The sequence below is a fragment of the Eulemur rufifrons genome, chromosome 6 (assembly GCF_041146395.1).
Source record: "Eulemur rufifrons isolate Redbay chromosome 6, OSU_ERuf_1, whole genome shotgun sequence".
NCBI lineage: Eukaryota > Metazoa > Chordata > Mammalia > Primates > Lemuridae > Eulemur > Eulemur rufifrons.
Window position 1 is genome coordinate 85,133,689 of NC_090988.1, and position 21,461 is coordinate 85,155,149.

Here is a 21,461-nt window from a genome sequence, read left to right on the forward strand (position 1 = left end):
TGACAGAGAAGGTGGTAGAGATGCATAAAAATCCTATTTTATACTCAATATTACATTTTATATACAATATAATATTTTAAATATATTATATACTTAATATTATTGTATTAGAGGCTCACCAAATTTTTTTGACAAGTAATTGGTAGTTAACTAGAGTTGTGTCAATCATTTATAACTGTCTAACCTTAAGTTAATGGTTCAGTAACACATTGCAGCTCATTCCATGATTTATGTATCATCTCCAATGATTCTCTGGATGATAACAAAGTTAAAAAATAATCTCTTCACTTATACTCTTGTGAATTCCTTGTTGGAAGAATAAATTTAAAAAAATTTTCAGGAGTGAAATTTAGTAATATCTACCTTACCTTTACAAATTTCATATCTACCTTACCTTTACAAATTTCAAATGCTTTGAGTCAGCAATTTCAACTTTAAAAAACACTGTATTAGTAGTGTTTCCTAAACATCAGCAGCATGTGTAAAGCTTTATGTATAGCATTACTTATAATATTGAAAAAATATAGTGAAAACAACCTGAATATGCAATAATAAAAGATAAGCTAAATAAATATTGGTTTAGTTTTAAAATAAGCAGCCAGCATATAGCATATCATCAAGGAACATTTAAACCCATGAGAAATGTTTCAAATATATTAAGAGGAAAAAAATCATATAACACAATATATGCCATGTTATCAAAATCTCATTGGAAAATATAAATAAATAAAATTCTGGAAATGTAAAACAGATGATTTTCTTTTATTTTTTGTACTTAATATTTTCAAAATTATCTGCTAGGACTTTGTATTATTATGACATAAAATAATATTCTATATATTATTGAATTAAAAACAGATATTAATGATATGACACTATATATAAAATTATCTTTAAATATATACCTAATAAATATTTAGAAAAAGGTGTAGAACTATTAATATTGATTATCTTTTAGAATGTTGGTGGGAGGCAAATAAGAAAACTTTTACTTGCTGCTCTATACAGTTTAATATCACACATTTTTTACAATATGCAAAAGTATGTGTTAATTTGTAATTTATAAAGCCACCAACACTATTATTAAATATATAAATACATGAACATATGTATACAAATGCACATATGTGCACACACACACATTTTGAACCTTGTAAATGAGAGATGACTGAATTTGGTGGCTTCATTATTGTATCCTGATACCCTCACTGAATAGAATAAGAACATAGTTATCCAGTCTTAGAAACCTTAAAGGTAGAGTAAAAGACTAAAATCCAAACCAACATCTATAGACAATTTAGAATTATTCTTAGCTCTGTGATCATTCTCAAGTAACTACTCATTTATGTCCAAAAAGAGAATATACTACTTACACCCACATTTCATAGGCTTTGGTCCAATGCTTAAGTCTCAAAAACAAAAATCACTTGAGGAAAACACAAAGAACTCTATCTCAAGAATCCAGGTCACAGAGTGTGTGAAAAGGACAGAGAATGAGGTAAGACTTATGGCTGTCACTTGCTCACTCTGGTGTGGCTTTGGATTGGCTAATTTTGACCCTCGCTTTCATTCTCCTCTGTACTAGGTATATTTTCCCTCTTTAACCTTAGGAAAGCAAGGATTATTGTGGGTATATGTGAGTAAGTGAACAATCAAATGATTCATCCTAAAGAAAGATGTATTTCCATTTGATCATTATAGCATAATATATTTTATTTTTAAGAATATATAATGCACAAGAATTTTCAGTGGGAAGAATTTCTATAGCATATTATTCCCGTTCTTTAATGTTAAAATGTGCATAAAGTTTAATTTTCCTTTGATTTTATATTCCAATGGAACTCACTCTTTCCAAAATGCAATATGATCCATGGCTATTTATGGTTTTACAAGTTTCATAATGTATCCCAATAAAACTATTATAGCAGGAAAATGGAATTAACAAGGATAAGGGTAATTGAGTCATAATGCACACTGTGAAGTTAAAAATGTTTTTAATCATAAATGTAGCAAAGGAATATAATTCTTAGAAGTTCTGAGTAGGCTAAGGTCTGAACATAACAATCCCTCTTATGACACAGAGACTCCCCCATAATATTGGTGATTGTAAAAAAGAAATGCATTAAAAATATAATACTGAATTGCTGATAGTACACTTACACAGGCTGTCAACATTGTAAATTGGTATGAGTAATATGTATTCAAAGCCATGAAATGTCTACACTATTTCATTCTGTAATCATGAGAAACTAATTCAAAGAAGGAAATAAAGCATTGTGGTATTATCCTAAAATAGTAGAAAAATGAATCCAAGATAAATATCCAAAAAATAGGGGCACTATTAAAAATATGTAATTATCAAACTTTATATGTAGATTGTGACCATTAGAAATAGTCATAAGTAGTAATAACAATGAAAAACATATATGATCCATCCCTATGTTTTAGTATCTAACACAGTTTACCAACTGATCCGATAGGACAGCCAATAAGAGATGAAAAAAGGCAGTATACAAAATAAAACATGTGTTGCCTCCAGCAGTACAGAACAGCTATGCATATAGTCAACAATGGGAAAGGAAAGATTAACTGGGATTATAGTTGTGTTAGTTGGTGGGTTTTTAGCTGGCATATTTTTTTCTCCCAGAAAACTGCTTAGTGTTTTATTTTTGCAATTATGAAAAACTGGAGAGAAAGGAATACACAGAATAATTTTCAAGATTATATGTTCAGGACAACAGACATATTTAGGAAAACAAAAAAGATGTGAGCATTTAGTATATAACCTTGACTCTGGGAATTTCATTCTTCGTGACTTTGAAGCTGATGCATTCTGTAGGATGATACAATATCACAGATCATATCATATCATATATTACCAATTCTAAACTGCCTCTCTATTGCATCCATTTACCTAATGTTTAACCCATATTCTCTACTAAAGTCAAGTGATTCTGTAAGGAAAGAGCTTGTGATTGAGATGAGTGATTTCACTTAGACAGCTAATTTCAAATTTGAATTCTATTTTTGCTAAGCCCTGTTCAAATGGGTTGCCAGAGAGGTGACACATGATAAGAAATATCTAATGCAGGTTTAGCTGTATCTCCCAGACCTTACCCTAATGTTTGCTAGATATTTTCCAAAGCCCGATGAGTAAGTAAAATGCCATATTTCTATAAGATTATAGATCACTCTGTTTCAGAATATGGTATGGACAAGAAGCTAAGAGAAGGTAAGAGTGCAGTGATGATCAATGTCCCCTACATTGTATTTTTACATGGAAGGGCAAAGATTTTTAAAAGGTTGTGAGGGACAGAACCTCAGTGCTCAGGCCCGAGGGGACCAATATTGCATTGCAGAATAGTGTACTTCAGCTGGGTACTTGTTCTATGTTACTGTTTCTTGCAATACATGTGTTATTGCTGGTGGAAAATTATGCTGTGCTTTTTTTTTTTTTTTTGAGGTTCCCACACAAGAACTAGGATCAAATCCAAAACAACCTCTTTCACTTTGGGATCTCAACCAAGAAAATAAAAATAAAATAAAATAAGTCCTTTAGCATTTTTTTCTTTCTTATTTCTTGAACCCTCACAAAAATATAACTACTCTCTCAATCTATAAGCCTGCCTCTAAAAGAAAAATTACTTAAAACATCAAGATAATAAGACTATGATATATCTATTTTTCTTCTTACCATTTCAGTGATATCAGATAACAGATAGTATGTATTAAATGTGTCCATGAGGTTTTATTAAAACTCTCAATACTTAATGGAAGTGGCTAGAGTGGCCATTCTTGCCTTTCACAGGATCTTTGTGGAAAAGCTTTCAATTTTTCCCCATTAATTATAATGTTAGCTGTGGATTTTTCAAAAATGACCTTTATTATGGTGAGAAACTTTCCTTCTATACCTAAACTGTTGAGAGTTTTTATCAAGAAAGAATGTTTGACTTTGTCAAATGTTTTTTCCCACGTCAACTGAGATGATCACGTGGTTTTTATCCTTCATTCTGTTAATGTGATGTATCACACTGGTTGATTTGTGTACGTTAAACCAGCCTTGCACAACAGGAATAAATCCAGATTGGTTACAATGTATAATCTTTTTGATATGTTGTTGGATTCTGTTTGCTGATATTTTACTGAGAATTTTTGTGTCAGTATTCATCAGAAAATTTGGCCTGTAGTTTTCTTTTCTTGTGATGTCTTTGGGTTATGTATCAAGGTGTTGCTGGCCTCATCAAATGTGTTTGGAAGTGATCCGCCGGTACTAATTTTTAAGAAGAGTTTAAGAAGTATTGGTATTTGACAAGGATAAAAGAAATAAGTTTGTTGAGAAGGGATATGAGACAAGGGAAACTCAATTTGCTGTTGAATAAAAACTTACGGATTTTTTTGGTACTAAGTGAACACAAACATTTTTGATAAATATGAAATGATGTCCTTACCCTTGCTGAAGTATTTGTGTAATATGTCAACCAAATTTCTATTAGATGATAAGTGGAAAATGTTTTCTGCATCTTTACTATACATTTCATGATATTAATAGAAAAAAGTTATTTTTTATATGTGAAACATGGGGAGATTTTACAAATGGAGCATTTAAAAAATATGTTAAGGATACAATTATTTTTATAGTGGCAGGAACTACAGGAACATTTCCCCATTGCCTCTCTACACACACACAGAGAGAGAGAGAGAGAGAATAGTAAACATATTTATCCTCGGAATCTGATATTCAAAAATAGCAGATGATTGACAAGACTCCCCTAGCTTTCATATTTTACCATTATCTTTTAACATTACTTTTAATATTTAATTATCTATGTCTCTAACCCAGAGATGCCCTTGAGAAAGTCATACCTCTATATCAGTTAGGAGTGTATTCAGCTATAAATAAGAGAAAATTCAACTAACAGAAATATCAACAGTTAAGAAACGTATTTGTGTTCTGCAGCAATGTCTGGTAATAGACATTACTGAGCTGTTACAGTGGCTCAGTAAGGTCGTCAGGAGCCCAGACACTTCCCATCTTTCTGGTCAGCCTTTTTAATATGGAGTTCTTAATCTCTATGCTTGTTTCCTCCCCAGCTTGTCATCAAAATGATTGCTGGACCTCCAGGCTTCAAGTACGAATTATAGACTGGAGGAAGAGATAAATAAAGGGCAGAAGGCCTTTCTTTTAGCAAAGCTTTGTCTTTTTGTTCCAGAAGTTATGCTATCTAGGAACTTCTAAATCACATTGGCCAGAAATGTGCCACATGGCCATCCTAGATGCATGAAGCCTGTAAAATGTCTTTTGTAAAAAGAAAAGCTGGATAATGAGCACCTGTGACCTAAACATAATCACTATTGCATCGGTAAGAAACAGGAATGAATAATGTACAGGCAATAGGCAGTGTCTGCCACCTCTGTAGCAATCCAAGTGATTTTGTTTCTTGTTTGAATATACAGACTATGAATAATCAGGCAAAAATAAAACAACAAAATAAAATGAACACAGAATATATATATTTTTTCTCTTGATTGATGGTTTTTATACCATCTTAAAACCACTTAAAAAGCAGTGAAATAAGTTGATGGCAGGGAAAAGATTAAGAGAAAAATAAAAACAAGAATATCAAACTTTCTTATAATGTTAAACAAGTTCAGAGTTCTTTTTCCTTAAAGTTATGTTGTATCAAACCTTGCATAACTTTTATTCACCTATTTTGCAACAACTGCAGGTGAAGTCTGCTGAATTATTTTTAATTTCCTCACCCACCCGAACTGCCTCAAAATGTCATAACATCTTACAGATTTTCTAGTAGCTACTCCATCCTATTATCAGTCTATACCCTACAGTCAAAAGGTCACCAGTTCTTTTGATTATAAACATATGAATGAGAAAATAGGATCACCAAATAGGAGAAAGAGCATTTTGTAAAATAAAGTGAATTCTTGGTTCATCATAAATTATGCAAAGTCAGGCTGGATGCAAAATAAATCTTTATTTTCAACAATAAACATTGAATTTTTCAAATAACCTAGTGCTGCCCATAAACTTATTTTCTAGAAAAATAAGTTTATTTTTTCTTCCAGAGATAAGAATTTATTTATGGGGACTTGATAACTCTTCATATATTATATTTGAAAGGCTATCATCTAGAAGAGAAATAAACTTATTTTATTGGATCAAAAGAAAGAAGTAAACTGATGGTTCATAAATATGGGAAAACACATTCTGGTTAAATTAGGTAAGAACATTGTTTTAATTGGGTTTATTTGAAAATGGAGTAAGTTTTCCAAGGACATAATGAATGCACAATCATTGGAGCAACATGTATATAAAGGTGGAATCAAAAATAATTTTGCTGAAATGGTGGAGCCATGAACAGAACTAGATAACATAGATCAGTGAAATCACAGTGGGAGTAGGGGTAACATTATGAATTCGAATTCAACATTTATAATTTGAAGAGTCATTGGCGAAACCATTTGCTAACACTTTGCAGTTTTAATTGAAGGTTAAAATTTGGGAAGTACTTTTCTTTAGTGGAGCAACACTCAACAAAATCTTAACGATTCAACTTGTCTAAGCTTAACACATTGGAGTCTTCTCCAAAATATCAACTGATTTCACTTTATGCTTGTATTAGATTTTTTAATTTTTTTACTTCAGAATATTACAGGGGTATAAATGTTTTGGTTACATGAATTGCTTTAGTATAGTTTGAGTCAAAGTTATAAGTGTGTCCATCACCCATACAGTGTACATCGTACCTGTTAAGTGTGAATTTACCCATCCCCTCCTCCTCTCTCCCACCTGCTTGATGTCCATTGAATTTTACTACCATATGTGTACATGACTGTTGATCTGTAAGTTTCAGTTTAGTAATGAGTACATACGGTTTTTGTTCTTCCATTCTTATGATACTTCACTAAAAAGGATGGTCACCAGTTCTATCCAGGTTGTCACAAAAGATATTAGTTCAACAGTTTTTTATGGCTGAGTAATACTCCCTGGTATACATATACTGCATTTTATTGATCCATTCATGTATTAATGGGCACTTGGGTTGTTTCCACATCTTTGCGATTGCGAATTGTGCTGCGATAACATTCTACTGCAAGTGTCTTTACTATAAATGTTTTCTTTTCCTTTGGGTAAATACCCAGTAGTGGAATTGCGGGATGAAATAGTAGGTTTACTTTCAGTTCTTTGAGGTATCTCCATACTACTTTCCACAGAGGTTGTACTAGTTTGTGTTTCCACCAACAGTGTTAAGTGTTCCTTTCTCTCTGCATCTGTGCCAGCATCTGTTGTTTTGGGACTTTTTTATAAAAGCCATTCTCACTGATGTTAGGCAATATCTCATTGTGGTTTTGATTTGCATTTCCCTGATGATTAGAGACACTGAGCATTTTGTCATATATTTATTGTCTATTAGTCTATCGTCTTTTGAAAAGCTTCTGTTCATGTCTTTTGCCTACTTTTTAATGAGGTTGTTTGATGTTTCCTTGCTGACTCACTTGAGTTCTTTGTAGATTCTGGTTATTATCCCTTTATTGGGTATATAGCATGCAAATATTTTCTTTCATTCTGTAGATTATCTATTCACTAAAATTATTGTTTCTTTCGCTATACAGAAGCTTTTTGATTTAATCGGGTCCCATTTATTTATTTTTGTTTCTGCTGTAATTGCCCTTGGGGTCTTCATAAATTTTTTGCCTAAGCTGATATCTATAAGAGTTTTTCTGATCTCTTATTCTAGAATTCTTATAATTTCATGACTTAGGTTTAAGCCTGTTATCCACTGTGAATTAATTTCAGTGAGTGGTGAGAGGTGTGGCTCCTGTTTCAGTCTTCTACATGTGGCTATCCAATTTTCCCAGCACCATTTATTGAATAGGGATTATTTTGCCCAATGTATGTTTTTGTCTGCTTTGTCAAACAGCAGATGGCAATATAATGATAGTTTTATATCTGGATTCTCTGTTCTGATACTTTGGTCTACGTCTCTGTTCTTGTGCCTATAGTATCATGCTGTGTTGCTTACTATAATCTTGTGATATAGCTTGAAGTCTGTTCTTTTTGCTTAAGGTTGCTCACAGAAAAAGCATTTGACAATATTCAGCACACTTTTATGATAAGAACTCTTAAGAAAATAGGCATGTATGCAACATATCTCAATATTATATTATATCTCAATATTATCTCAATATTATAAAAGCCACATATGACAAACCCATCGTACTGAATGGGGAAAAACTTAAAGCACTCCCACTTAGATCTGGAACCAGACAAAGTTGCCCACTGTCAGCACTTCTGTTAAACACAGTGATGGAAGTCCTAGCCAGAGCAATCAGGCAAGAGAAGGAAATCAAGTGTATCCAAATGGGGGAAAGAAGAGGTCAAACTATTGCTCTTTGTTGACAATATGATCTTATATCTTATTTCAATGTAGAAAACCCCAAGGATTCTGCCAAGAGACTCCTGGAATTGATAAATAAATTCCGCAAAGTTTCATGCTACAAAATCAATGTACACGAATCAGTAGCATTCCCATATACCAAGAACAGTCAAGCTGAGAATCAAATCAAAGACTCAATACCTTTCACAATAGCAACAAAGAAAATAAAATACCTAGGAATATAGTTAAGCAAGGAGGTGAAAGACTTTTAAGGGAGAACTATGAAACACTGAGGAAGGATATCACAGAGGATGTAAACAAATGGAAAAACATATCATGCTCATGGATCGGCAGAATCAACATTGTTAAAATATCTGTATTACCCAAAGTTATTTACAGATTCAATGCAATTCTCATTAAAGTACTAACATCATTTTTTTTTTTTTTTTTTTTTTTTTTGCAGATCTAGAAGAAATAATTCTATGCTTCGTATGGAACTATGCTTGTATTAGTTTATTTGATTTCCTTCCATGAGTCCAGTCTGTTTTTTCTCATTTGAGTCCTTAAAAAACTAAGGTCACTTTTTCTCTATGCATCCTAGGTCCCTCTTGGAAGCAAGAAATCAACACCTTTCTCACAGTTTTCTGACACAGATTATACCATTGGTTATTGAACTCTGACACTAAAATCCCTGTCCATTGACATCGGAATGTTATGTCAATCTTGACAAACAATCCTTGAGTTCTCTCTATTCCTATTTTCTTCCTTTTCTGAGTCCACAAATGTTCAAGGGTGGAGTGAGAAGAGAATTCCTTTTTCTTTATGACATTGCTCCACCCTTTCCCCAACACCATCCTCCACTGGAGCATCATCAGCCACTCATAGCTGAACATAATTTCTCAATTATCTTCATTAGTCCAAAGGATCAGCTATCATACATCTAACTAGCAAATTCTGCTTTTATACTCTTGCTCTAGAATACCCCAGTATATCAGTGTGTCTCTCACCCTTAATATTCATATAAAATAATACTACTTGTGTATCTCAAGCAAAATTTAATTTCCCAATCTTTAATTTTTTTGGGGGGGGAATGATGAAGGTAGAGAGGGGCCAGGGAGGAGGAGGAGTCTAACCTTTGTTATGAATCATCACTAAAGAGCAACAATTTAAATTTAAACAATTTAAAACAAGCACTACATATACTCACCATGAAATTGGTTGTAACTTAAGTGCACATATAGTAATAACATTCATTGGATATCAGGCAGATGGAAGGGGGAGGGGGCAATAGGTACATTTACACCTAATGGGTGCAGTGGACACTATCTGAGGGATGGACGTGCTTGAAGCTCTGACTTGGGTGGGGCAAAGACAATATACGTAACCTAAACGTTTCTACCCCTAAAATAAGCTGAAATAAAAAATAAATAAATAAATAAATCTAAACAATTTGACTTTTAAATATTTTGTTTGGATATTAAAACAAAATTAAAATGTAGTAAAAACCCTCTTAAATGTCCTGACTTAATGGAACTGCTGGATTAACTGGTGCTCTCAATTCTCTGTGCAATGTACTATGCATTCTCACAGCACACCGTATATTTGCAGCTGTGCCCTAGGAAGCACATGCACCTCTGTTCCCATAAGTTGAAAAGCATACTTGCCAAGTACTGGTTGTATTGTTTCCCAAACCTATTTACTTGTTATTGTAATTATTGTATTTAATTAAATATTATATAAACTGATAAAATGAGTGAGTGTAAAAAAAAAGAATTCCCATTTCTATGAAAACCAAGTTGAATGCTTTGTTAAGTCTTAATATTAGTGAGTTGCTAAAAGCTTTGTTGTCAAATTGATGTGGATGTGAAAACTCTAAAAAGCAGAGAGAAAAATCAAGGGAAAAAGTGAGTTTTGCATTTAAATTGACTTGCAGGTTTTTCTTTTTTAAAATGCTACCCCTGCTTTATAAAAACTGAGTGGGTAATTAAATATTATAGCAATAGTTTATTCGAGCACAGGAACTCAGACCTCCTAAGTGGTATAAGGAAACTCCAAGAAAGGCATAGCCCTAAAACCTTAGATTAGTGAAGGGATGTCATTTACTTTAGACATTAAACAATTTTCTTATAATTCCCTCTTTTTACCAATTTTGTGTCTTAATTAACCAAAAATTGCTCCCAATTTTATCAAATGAAAGAATTTATAATGTAATTATAAAACTATTTGAATAGCCTAGTTCTCATCTATATTTGGTTATTTCAAACTTAGAGGAAATTTGTAAGATAAGAACAATAAACTCCCCTATATCCTTCAACCAGATTCATCAATTGTTGCTATCTTGAAACTCTGGCTTTCCAAATTTTTCACCCTAAACTATTCACTTCTATTTTTACTCTACACAATTATTTTTATTTATTGTTTTTGGTAAACTATTTGATAGTACATTGCAGACAACATGCCCTTTTACTCCTAACAATTTCAGCAAATATAACCTTGATCCCATAATATAATGTAATATACAGTTCACAATTTCACTTAGGAAAACTGTTAAATTTAAATAAAATCTATTTGAATTGGGTGCAGCAGTGAGAGTGACTAAGAAATTGGAAATTAGGAAACAATGTCTGCCTTCTCAGAGTTAAACTTTAAAATAAACACATAATAGATTATAACAGAAATAGAATAGCACCTCAAATTCATAAGTGTCTAAGAGGAAAAGCAGAATGGACTGTAACCTTCCTGAAACTATTGATACATCCTAGACAATAAGTGCATCACTCAGAAATGAGGGAGGAGAAGCTACTCAGTCATAGAAGAGACAAAATTGAAAGAGACAGGAGAATCTTTCAGTTCTGTTTAAGCATTGTCTAATTAGGTAGTGTTCTCTCAGTGAGGCTATGATTTCTCCATCACTTTCATTCTTATTTTTTAGTAGGACAGATTAAACAAAGTCAGTAAATATTTGGACCAATTAAACTTTGTTTTTTTTAATTTGATGCATATCAAAGGGCACAAACTGAGGCAATCTTCTGATAAATTTCCTGTTAAAGAAAAAAACAAAAACAACAGAAAAGATTTCTATTCTTTTGTCAGATTAAACTTCCTGCTGGACTTTAAAAATGTATTTATTATTATTTTTTTTAATATAATATTACTTTTCCTGATCTAAAATCTTTAATAGTTCCCCATTGTTTAAATTATGCTAAATTTCGAGTCAAAGATTCTACGTTGTTCATAATTTAGTATTATCCTACATTTTTGAACTAAATCTTTGACTTGTGGCCTAGAATATTACTATTGTCTACTACGTGTTTCTTTGTTTGGTTAACTCAAGCCATTCCTGGTTCCCCCAAAACATCTTGTCTTTCCCTCTTCAGTGCTGATGATCAACCCTCATAAATCTCTGCTTGCAAAACATTCCTCTCCTTAATATTAGCTACCAAGGCTATGCCAAGCCATAACAGAGCCTCAGGCAAAAGGAAAAATCAGTAATACTTATGTTGTCTTTATTTAAAATTGTAATATTTTGTTCATCATGATTTTTTTGGTTTTACTATGGATTTTGAAAAATGTTGCATTAAAATACTGTCTATTTTGATTACTGAGTTTTTTGGTACCTCCCTAAATTTTGCACCCAATGCTAGAACCTCACTTGGTTCACCCTGAAAACACTTCCAGGAAGATTTTCTGATTCTCATAGATGAAAGTAAACTTTCTCTTGTCTGGAATTCCAGAGTGCTTTTTTCCTCTCTCTTTTATAACACTCAACAATCCTACTTTTTCTCTCTCCAGGACTGTCTAGTTTCTAAGTTCACTGAAGTCAGGAAACCGGTGGTATCTTTGTCTCACCTTCACTACTAAGCACTCTATTATGCAGACTTAATGTCGGAATACAAAGGTAAGAAGCAAACATTTTCATGGAAAATTGAGACTTCATTGTGTTTTCTTCCCCTTATTCTCTACTTCTCTTAGGAAAATTTTTGTAAGAGGCTCTTTGGAAATATAAGGAGTCGCAGACTGTGAATTAATCATTCATTCACTCAAGAAATACTCACTGGGCATATACTACATGCCATGTGGTATTCTGAGTGGAGAGTCTACAGCAGTGAATGTGTCAGACACAGTCCCAAAACTCATGGAGAGTACATTGTAAAGGGGGAAAATGCAAGAATTCAAAAGGTATTCCTGACGATTAATATAAAAGAGCCAGTACGGGGTGCTAAGGAGGTCTATGGGAGAAATCCCTTAACCCTGGGTGGGTAGCTCTAAACAGAGTCACTTACAAAAGATAATGTTTGGAACCAGGCTCAGAAACCATCATGTTTTGCTCTACTGTGACTTCCTCATATACCATACACTTATTAGGATATGTTTAAATAGTTGATTCTCTAATACCAAATGGCTTTCTTCTACAAGTTAATAAGTCATACAAAAAGAGAGAGAGCATCAAATACACAAAGAGATTATTTTCCCATGCATTTAAACCACATCCTAAATCATAGCATCTGGATAATTGTACTCCGTCCTTAGACTTTGTTAACAAGATTAACTACAAATATAATTCTCTCACAATATGATATTTAAACAAATTGAGGAAGAATCAATCAAGAAATTGACTAATCCTGGGGATGGGGGAAACTGCTTTTGCTAAAGGAGAAAAAGCCAAAATGAAGAGCCAGCAAGCAACCCAATTTTTTTTCAAGATGAAAACACCATTGATAGGTGGAGATTACATATTTTGTGAACTTGTTAAAGTTTTTCTTAAAAAAAAGAGGAGGTTTCTTTCTCCCTCAAATTCAATCTTGTAATATAACCTGTTGTTTAGTAATCATGGCACGTCAAGAGCTCTATAAAAAATGCTTTCTTGTTTTCCATAGTGGAAGAAGTCAAGCCCATGGACCCTCCCCCTGCCATCTCTGGTGAATGGAGCAAGTCATTAAAGAGGAATTTGAATTGAGAAGCTTTTCATGAGATTTTCTGTCAAGACTTCTAAATAGACAGCCAATGAATGGGCCTTTACTTACAAACACAGCCTTGTTGCATGTGGGCTGAGCAAACAGACACCATTGTGGGGACAGGTGGAAAAGAAATATGAATGGACAGTGCAGTTTGCTGCTGCGAAGAATCTCATTTCCAATTGACTTTGTGCATGGCCTATGTGTCTGGGAGAGTAGCCACCCTTTCACAAACGCTGGTCTTTTCCCATGTGCATCTTAAAGGTCAACAAAAATAGGAGACACAATCTAAAATTCTTCAGAGTGAAAAGATGTTTTCCCCCTCCCTTCTTCCCTTTATTTAAAACACAATTTCATTTTAGGAGTTTGGTCATTACACCATTCTCATGGGGATCATAAAGGTGAAATGTAAATATGAGTATTTCCTTTTGGGGAGAGTACTTTGGAGAAGGTTTCAGTAACTTACATGGGGCCTTAGTGGTAATGGGAAAGCCCAAGAGAGACAGAGAGCCCTGTGCCTACACTGCTCACACCAAGACATGTCTTTCTACCAGGATTATGTGATCCTTAGGACCTGTTGGTGACCAGAATGAGTGTTCCAGGGGATCAGCAAATAGATAAGAAGGAACTTCCTATAAGCATTAACTTTGAATAAATAATATTCCTAGAGACCAGGTCTAAAAGAGAGAAGTAAAGTTGTCATCTTTCCCCTCTTTCACAAAAGGTAGCTTGTGGACTTCACATGAATAACCTCCAAATGACAGAAGTTACTTCCAAAGACTAAAACTCTAGGAAGTGTTTTTTTTTTTGCTTTTTCCTCTCTAGAGAAAAACAGATATATTTTTGGGGCTTAGGAATGCCTGGTGACAGAGTTTTTGCAACAACATTAATAGTAACAGAACAACAAAGAAATGATCATTCATTTCTTACATACCTTCTCCTAAAAAGCACAAAACCAGCAGTATAACATGACATCATGATATAGCAGGAATCCCAGGCTCATCAGATGCTGTGTCCACTGCTGAAGTAGTTTGGACAAGTCTGTCTAACTGGTAGGGGCAGGGGGAGCATCAGAAGTCTATTCACGTTCAAAACAAAACACATTCCAAAGGAAGCGGAATCAAACCCAACAAGCTTGAGCCAATATGAAAATCACAAGTGTTCAAAAGAAAAAAGATATTCTGAATTTAAGATGATTACTTGGATTTCTCTCTCAGCCCAGCTTCCCTACATGTGCTTCAGTTTTCTGAAGAGCAAAGAGCTATTAAAACGAACAAACAAAACGTGAAAAAAAAAACGTTGTTTCACAGTAGGCATTGAGACAAACGCAAACAGTTGCAGAAAGTCGTCAGAAATCTTTGAGATACAACATTCCTAAATTTCAACACAGAACTGGGCTCCAGAGACTCTGCTGCTGCAGTACTCAGCTGGGCTGATGGGTCCCAGCAGTACCTGCTGTACAAGGTGGTGCCATAAAGTGGCTGTGGCTGAAGTACAATGGGGGATCAAGGCAGTCTGCAATGACGATGGTGGGGGGTAAGAGAGGGTGTTCCCTGAAGCTGCGTAGCCACATGGGCTGTGCAGTCTAGTGAACTGGAATGTGGATTGGTGTCCACTGAGGGGCAGGGCTCAGTCGCCACAGGAAGCAGCAGTAGTAGACATTCACCAAAAAGCCTGAAAACAGTGAAGGAGACGGCAGATGCTCTGTGGTCTCTGACTGATTTCCTTTTTGAACACACGGAAGAGAATCCGTGGGTACTTTCAGACATACCTAGATGGCTGGATGAAAATCAGAGAAACAGGGGTTACACGCAGAATATTTCCACTCTACATCTGTCAACCAGGAGATTAATTAAAACTCATGTGCACACTGTGCCCTGTCTCCCACATGCCTACTGTCAAATCTGAATTGAGGTGCAGTACAAGATGACAGGGTTTCTGTGGCAACTTCATTGAAATACACAGAAATTATAAATAAAGACCAAATGTTAACTCCCCATTATAATTTTCCACAGCAATTGTTTAAAAAAAAAATTCTTACACATGTCAAAGCCTTAGTTCTGCCTTGAGCTCTTTCACTTTTAGCAGATGAATGCACCTGGGAAAGGAGAGGCCACGTGAGCCAACTATTGTCTGGTTTTGACCATCACAGCACACCCTTTGTGCTACCTCACTAGCTCCTCCTATCATCAGCTGTGCGTGGGTGTGTTGATTTCCTACCTGCCCTTAAACTTTCCTGGCTGTTCTGTCTCTACGGCATCTTTCATTCATCCTTCTCAACAAGTTTACTTTCTCATTTCCTCCAAATGGGAAGACTTTAGGATTTAAATGGCTGTGATCTTAATTCAAGACACTAGTATCAGCAAAATATCTAAAGCAAGTTTGAGCTGTATTAGTAGAGGCACGTTGTCTAGAGTAAGAGAGAAAATTGTTTGTCTCTACTTTGCATTTGCCAGAATACACATCTCATCTTAAAGATTTGTTTTCAGATCAGATCACATGTTAAAGAGATCACAACCAAACAGAAAATATTCTGAAGAATTAGACTATTATGTCCCCTGTGTCTGGCTCCATGTGCCACATAAGACATAATAAATGTCCCGGACTCAACTTCCTTTTCTGAACAGAAGTTGTATAAGGTTAGGGGCTAGATCTAGGGAGCCAGACTACCTGAGTTCAAATATCACCACCACCATATATTTGTTGTAGGATCTGGATCAAGTTTCTTAAGTGCTGAACAAGCTCTTTGGCTCATTTTCCTCAACCATCAAATAAGCAAATTATAGCACATGCCTTTCAGAGGTGATGTGAAGATTAAGTAAGTTAATTCATTTCAGTGCTGAAAAGAACATTTAGCTCTTAAGTAATCAATAAATGTTTATTATTATTATTAAGGAATATTTATCTGGCCTTAGATTAAAAATCAGAACTTCTTACTAAAGCATTCATAGCAACCAGTCTAGAAAACTAGAATAAGCAATGACAGAAAGCCACAATCAAAAAAAAAACAACCAAGGCTGTGTTTATGCCTTTATGTATTGACATGATCCTAAAATATTTTCTATTTTAAGATACACATAAAATTTGAAATATAATTTTGTATACTATCTAAACAACTTTGCACCTGCCTTGTAAAACCTTTAGTATACTCGTTCTAAATGTTCTGGCTTTGTAGATAGGCTGTAGATAAATTTAAAAGCAATGCAACAATTTAACAAAGCACAATGTCTAGGACCATTATTTCTCACAGTAGCCCAGGGACTAGGCATTTGATTTGCATCCACTCTTACTCAGTAAGCAAGTAAAAGAGCTCAATTCTAGAGATTCTTTGAAAACAACTCAGGCACTAGTAGCTTTCTCCACTTCAACTTGTGGAACTGCTTATGACATCAGGCAGCAAAGCCATGCCACGGTTGAGAACTGCATTTTTTTGTATTCAGTTTGGGCAGTGGTTCCAGAGACTCATAGAAGCATGATAAATTAACGAATCGGTTCTCAGTTCTCAGTGCTGATGGGTACTGCTCATTTTAAATTTTACACTTATTTTTCACACTCTTTTCAGAAAACAAAACAAGAAAGTGCCATTCAGGCTTCTGCATCATTTTATCGAAACAAATGAGAGCAGATTAAAAAGAGAAGTGAAAAATGCCAACCACTGTTTCATGATCTTTTGGTCCTTGATGTAAGTGTTTTAGTTAGATCACATGAACTTTTTATAAAGATACATCTACCTTTCTTTACTGTAGTTTTCAATTAGGGCACAAAATATATCCCCCATGTACTTTTTAAGTATTATTAATAATAGCTCATGTATAAAGTCAGCCATTTTGCAGTAACTTAACCAGGGAATATGTTTTGGCATTTAAGAGTTAAATCACCTGTCTATACTCAGAGAAATTCTTTGTAGACTCAGTGATCTAATATGTTCTCATTGTTTTACCAACTATAATAAATCATTTACTAAATGATATTAAATCACATTAGCAAATATAGAGCAGCATATAAGATAAGGCTGGAAGGGTTATCTCCAACAGGTGTTTCAGCTTTCTATTTCTTTTTTATGTGTCATGGATCTCACAGGTTACCCATCTTTTACATTTTCCTGAATTGTGACTTTCAATGGAAGTATGAGTTTCTATTTCTTAATTACAGCATAAAACTGTCCATATTATTTCACATCATCATCTCAGGAGGATATTGGAATTAGAAGGCAGTTATATACTGAGATAGTAAAATCTCAAAGACATACCTTATAAATTAACTGAAGCTTTAACATTAATTGACAAACAAAATTCCATGCCTCTCTAAAGAGGACCTGTTTTTCCTCTTTTTCAAAGAAGTGGATGGCAAAAAGTAAATAAATAAAATAAACAACCAGGTATTATCCAAAGTTTGGTTATGTTTCTTTCTTGGGTTTTCTATCGTTCTCATTCCCTCTGCCTACCTAAATTTCTATATTCTACATTTTCTTAAGTGGCCCAGAATATCTCTAGTTCCTCCAAAACTCCACCATTTACCCTATTTTGGAACCAGCTTTCACGTCTCCTGAGACTGTCAAACATATGGAACATGGAAAACAGTGGAAGCACATACTAATGGAAACATGAACTAGAATGGGAAATTTTTCATGACTTCAGCAGTCACCTGGGGCCCCAGTTCCTCTAAATTTGGGATGGGTAGCAGGCTTTCCAGTAACAAGAAAGGATAATGTCTGGTTTCCTTTGAGCAACCTTGGGCCTCATATTTATATTTCTCAAGGAAAGAGTTTGTATTTTTGGTTTTATTGGCAGTATATATAAAACAGTTCCATTGATCAGAGTCCATGTAAAACCTCTCAAATGTTTGGCCTTTTTCATGTCAAGACCATTTGGGGGCCATTTTGCAGTGGCCCTTCAATAAAGGCAGCGATTAACTTTACCTCCCATTCTGAGCATACAGAGATTCAGCAGTAAGGCAAAAGAAGACCTTCAGGGCTCTGGATAAATAGGTCTCCGGCGTCTCAGATACACAGACTTCTTATCTTCCAGTTCTTTCACTTGGCAGTAGACCAACTCCAGGATTGGTCAAATACAGAGGTTTTGTGGTATATTTGGGGACATGGAATTTTTCCATCTCTCTCCTTTTCCTTCTATAAAATGTCAATCCTGTTTCCTCTCCTGACTGTATAGAATCAGCAAATGTTCAGCAAATAATAGGGTTTTCAATGTGTTGATTTTTAGTAATGAAGAAAATCATTAGCTAAAGCCTTATCCTGGATGTCTTCCAGTGCCACTTTGTCTAGAATTGAATCACACCATAGCAACAGAATTAAACCACCATACTTTGTTTAACCCTGTGGCTAGGAGGGCATCATACTTCTGAGCACGTTTTCTTCTGCTACTCTTGAGTTAGTGTTCATTCACATGGTCACTCAGAGATAGAGAAAATGCTTAGGACACACTCAAGTACAGATGATTGTTACAGAGACTATTCTTGGTCCTATTAATATTACTAATATTGGTATTACCATTATTAACAGATGAGCTTTAATACTGCATTATTGTTAAAGAATACAATCAAGTAATTTAGGAAATGGTGTATTTGTGATTCATTTTGTGATTCAAATATGTTACCATATTCTTAAAAATGTGATTAATGATTCAGTGGTTTGAAAGTACAGGGAAGATTTTCCAGCCTCTCAATAAGGGCTGTGACTTTTTTTCTTGTAATGTCATCATTAGCCAAAAATTTTTACATTATACGTTCATTTCTTCATATAAAATTTTTTTCTCTCCTTATTTACTCTTCAAATACATGAATATTTTTAGCTCTACTGGCCTACAGAGACACTAATGCCTTAATGGACATTGTTTGCTTTCTTCTTTGAAGCCCAACATACTTAGGAATTGGTTGAAGTGAGGAGCTGGTGGTAGACTGGGGGTGGGTTGGGGACGGAGGGTGGGGATTGTTGGAGTCAATACTTATGACACACAATAAATAGAAGAAAAGATATGGGGGCATTGCTAAATTCATCTCAACAACCTAGATCCAGATCTAAAACTCCTCTTGAATGCCTAAACTTTAGTTTCATTGTATATAAATGTCAGTTAGATTTATGAGGTAAAAGTTAGTTACTATGAGGTAATAGTAAACTAATGATTATAATAGCATACTTATTTAACCCCTAATGTGTTCTGGGCTCAGCGCTAGTTGTTATATACTGAAGTTTATAAGCACACTTTCAAGGTTGAGATTATAATTGTCAGTTTCATAGACAGATAAAGTGTATAATGATAATGCTTTTTGATACGTTATAGAGAGACTCAAGATTACAATTAAACTTGAGAGATCTTCTTGAGCTACTTGTGTGAAAACTATGATTAAACAGAGGACCTCAGCTATAGTATAAACCCAGCTGACGCATACCTAAGGAATTTTAAGTTTCCTTGAAAACTGATCTTATTTTTAATAGTTTTCAAAGGCATGTTTAAACTACTTAATGCATACGTATGGATTGTTACCTGCGACAAAGTTTGCCATAACTTGAGTGACCTTGGAAAAACCATTTAACCAGTTGAGTTCTCAATTTTATCACCTACAAAATAAGATCAATTATAGCTAGTCCACATATTCTATAAGTTATGTAGAAGGTAAAATAAAACTTCTAATAGGAAAAGAATAATCTTTGGATGTAAATTGTCCCAGATCCTCTAGTTCAGTCATGAAAACATTGTGCACTGAAATTGTCTGTGATCATGGGCAACCGGAGCCTATTTTGCCATCTGTAATACAAGAACAGCAATACCTACTATGGTCCTCAATGATCCCTATCTCCTGTTATTTATGCTCTTGTGTAGACGCTCCCACATTATATACAGATGACAAGTGTATCCAACAGGATATTGCAAAAGTGAGTATGAGTGATTTCAGAGGCTTGTTCATAGAAAACATTATGGCTTCCATTTTGCTTGCCTGAATTGTTTGTTTTGAGGGAAGCCAGCTGCCATGTCATGAGGACGCATAACCAGTGCTATGAAAAGGCTCTCCTGGAGAGGAACTAAGGTATCCTGCCACCCACCAACACCAACTTGCTAGCCATGTGGGTAAGCCACCTTAGAAGTGGGTCCTCCAACCCCAGTTAACCTTCAGATGAATGTAGCCCTAGCCACGGTCTTAAATGCAACTTCATGAGAAACTCCAAGTCAGAACTACCCACTTAAGCTGCCCTTAATTCCTGACCCACAAAAACTATGAGAGAAAATTAATATTTATTGTTTTTGTTTCCAACCACTAAGTTTTTGTGTTAGTTTGTTAAGCAGAAAGAGATAACCAACATGAGAAAGGAAACGTACCTTAAAAAGACATCATGAGATCTAGGGAAAATTTCTATTACTCCTATCTATATACTGTGTCTCTGTACACAGTAAAAGCTTAATAAATAATTATATTATAAACTTGGACTTTCATCACAAACTCTATTACTAGTATGCAGAATTTTAAAAATATATATTTATTAAAAACTATAATTTTTTCAGTGCCTACTCAAAAAACATTTGTTTCTTTTCCCTTACATTATATCCTGGGATTTCATTATGGGACTTCTATATACTTTAGAACCTATGATCTTCAGAGGCAGTGGTCCTCATGCCCAGCTACAAGAGAAGATCTCTGGAAATAGTACATAGCTCAGGAGTATAGATGTGACCTAAGCAAGTCTAGTTTTTCTCGCAATGTTGAGATTGGCATGTTTTTTTCTCTATAACTGAGCATGACTTTGTCTAACAAAATTTTTTCAACTAATGAAGGAAACTAGTCCAATCTATAGATGGCAAACACAATAGGTAGAAAGAAATTCTGAGTAATTGTTGATTAAATCAATGAGATATGAAGCCCAACCTATCTTTGGACTTTCCAATTATGAAAGCTAGAGCTTTCTCACTGTTGTCCAATGCAATCCTGTCTGATTAAAATATTACATCAAAAAGCAGTATATTCAGATAATTTGTATAATTTCTATATTTTTATTACTTCTATTTTGGTATATCATCTATAGGAATCAAAAATTTTATTTTAAGCCTTACAATTCTTATTTCTCAGAATTTCAATTCCACTGGAAGCTCTGAATTATGGATCT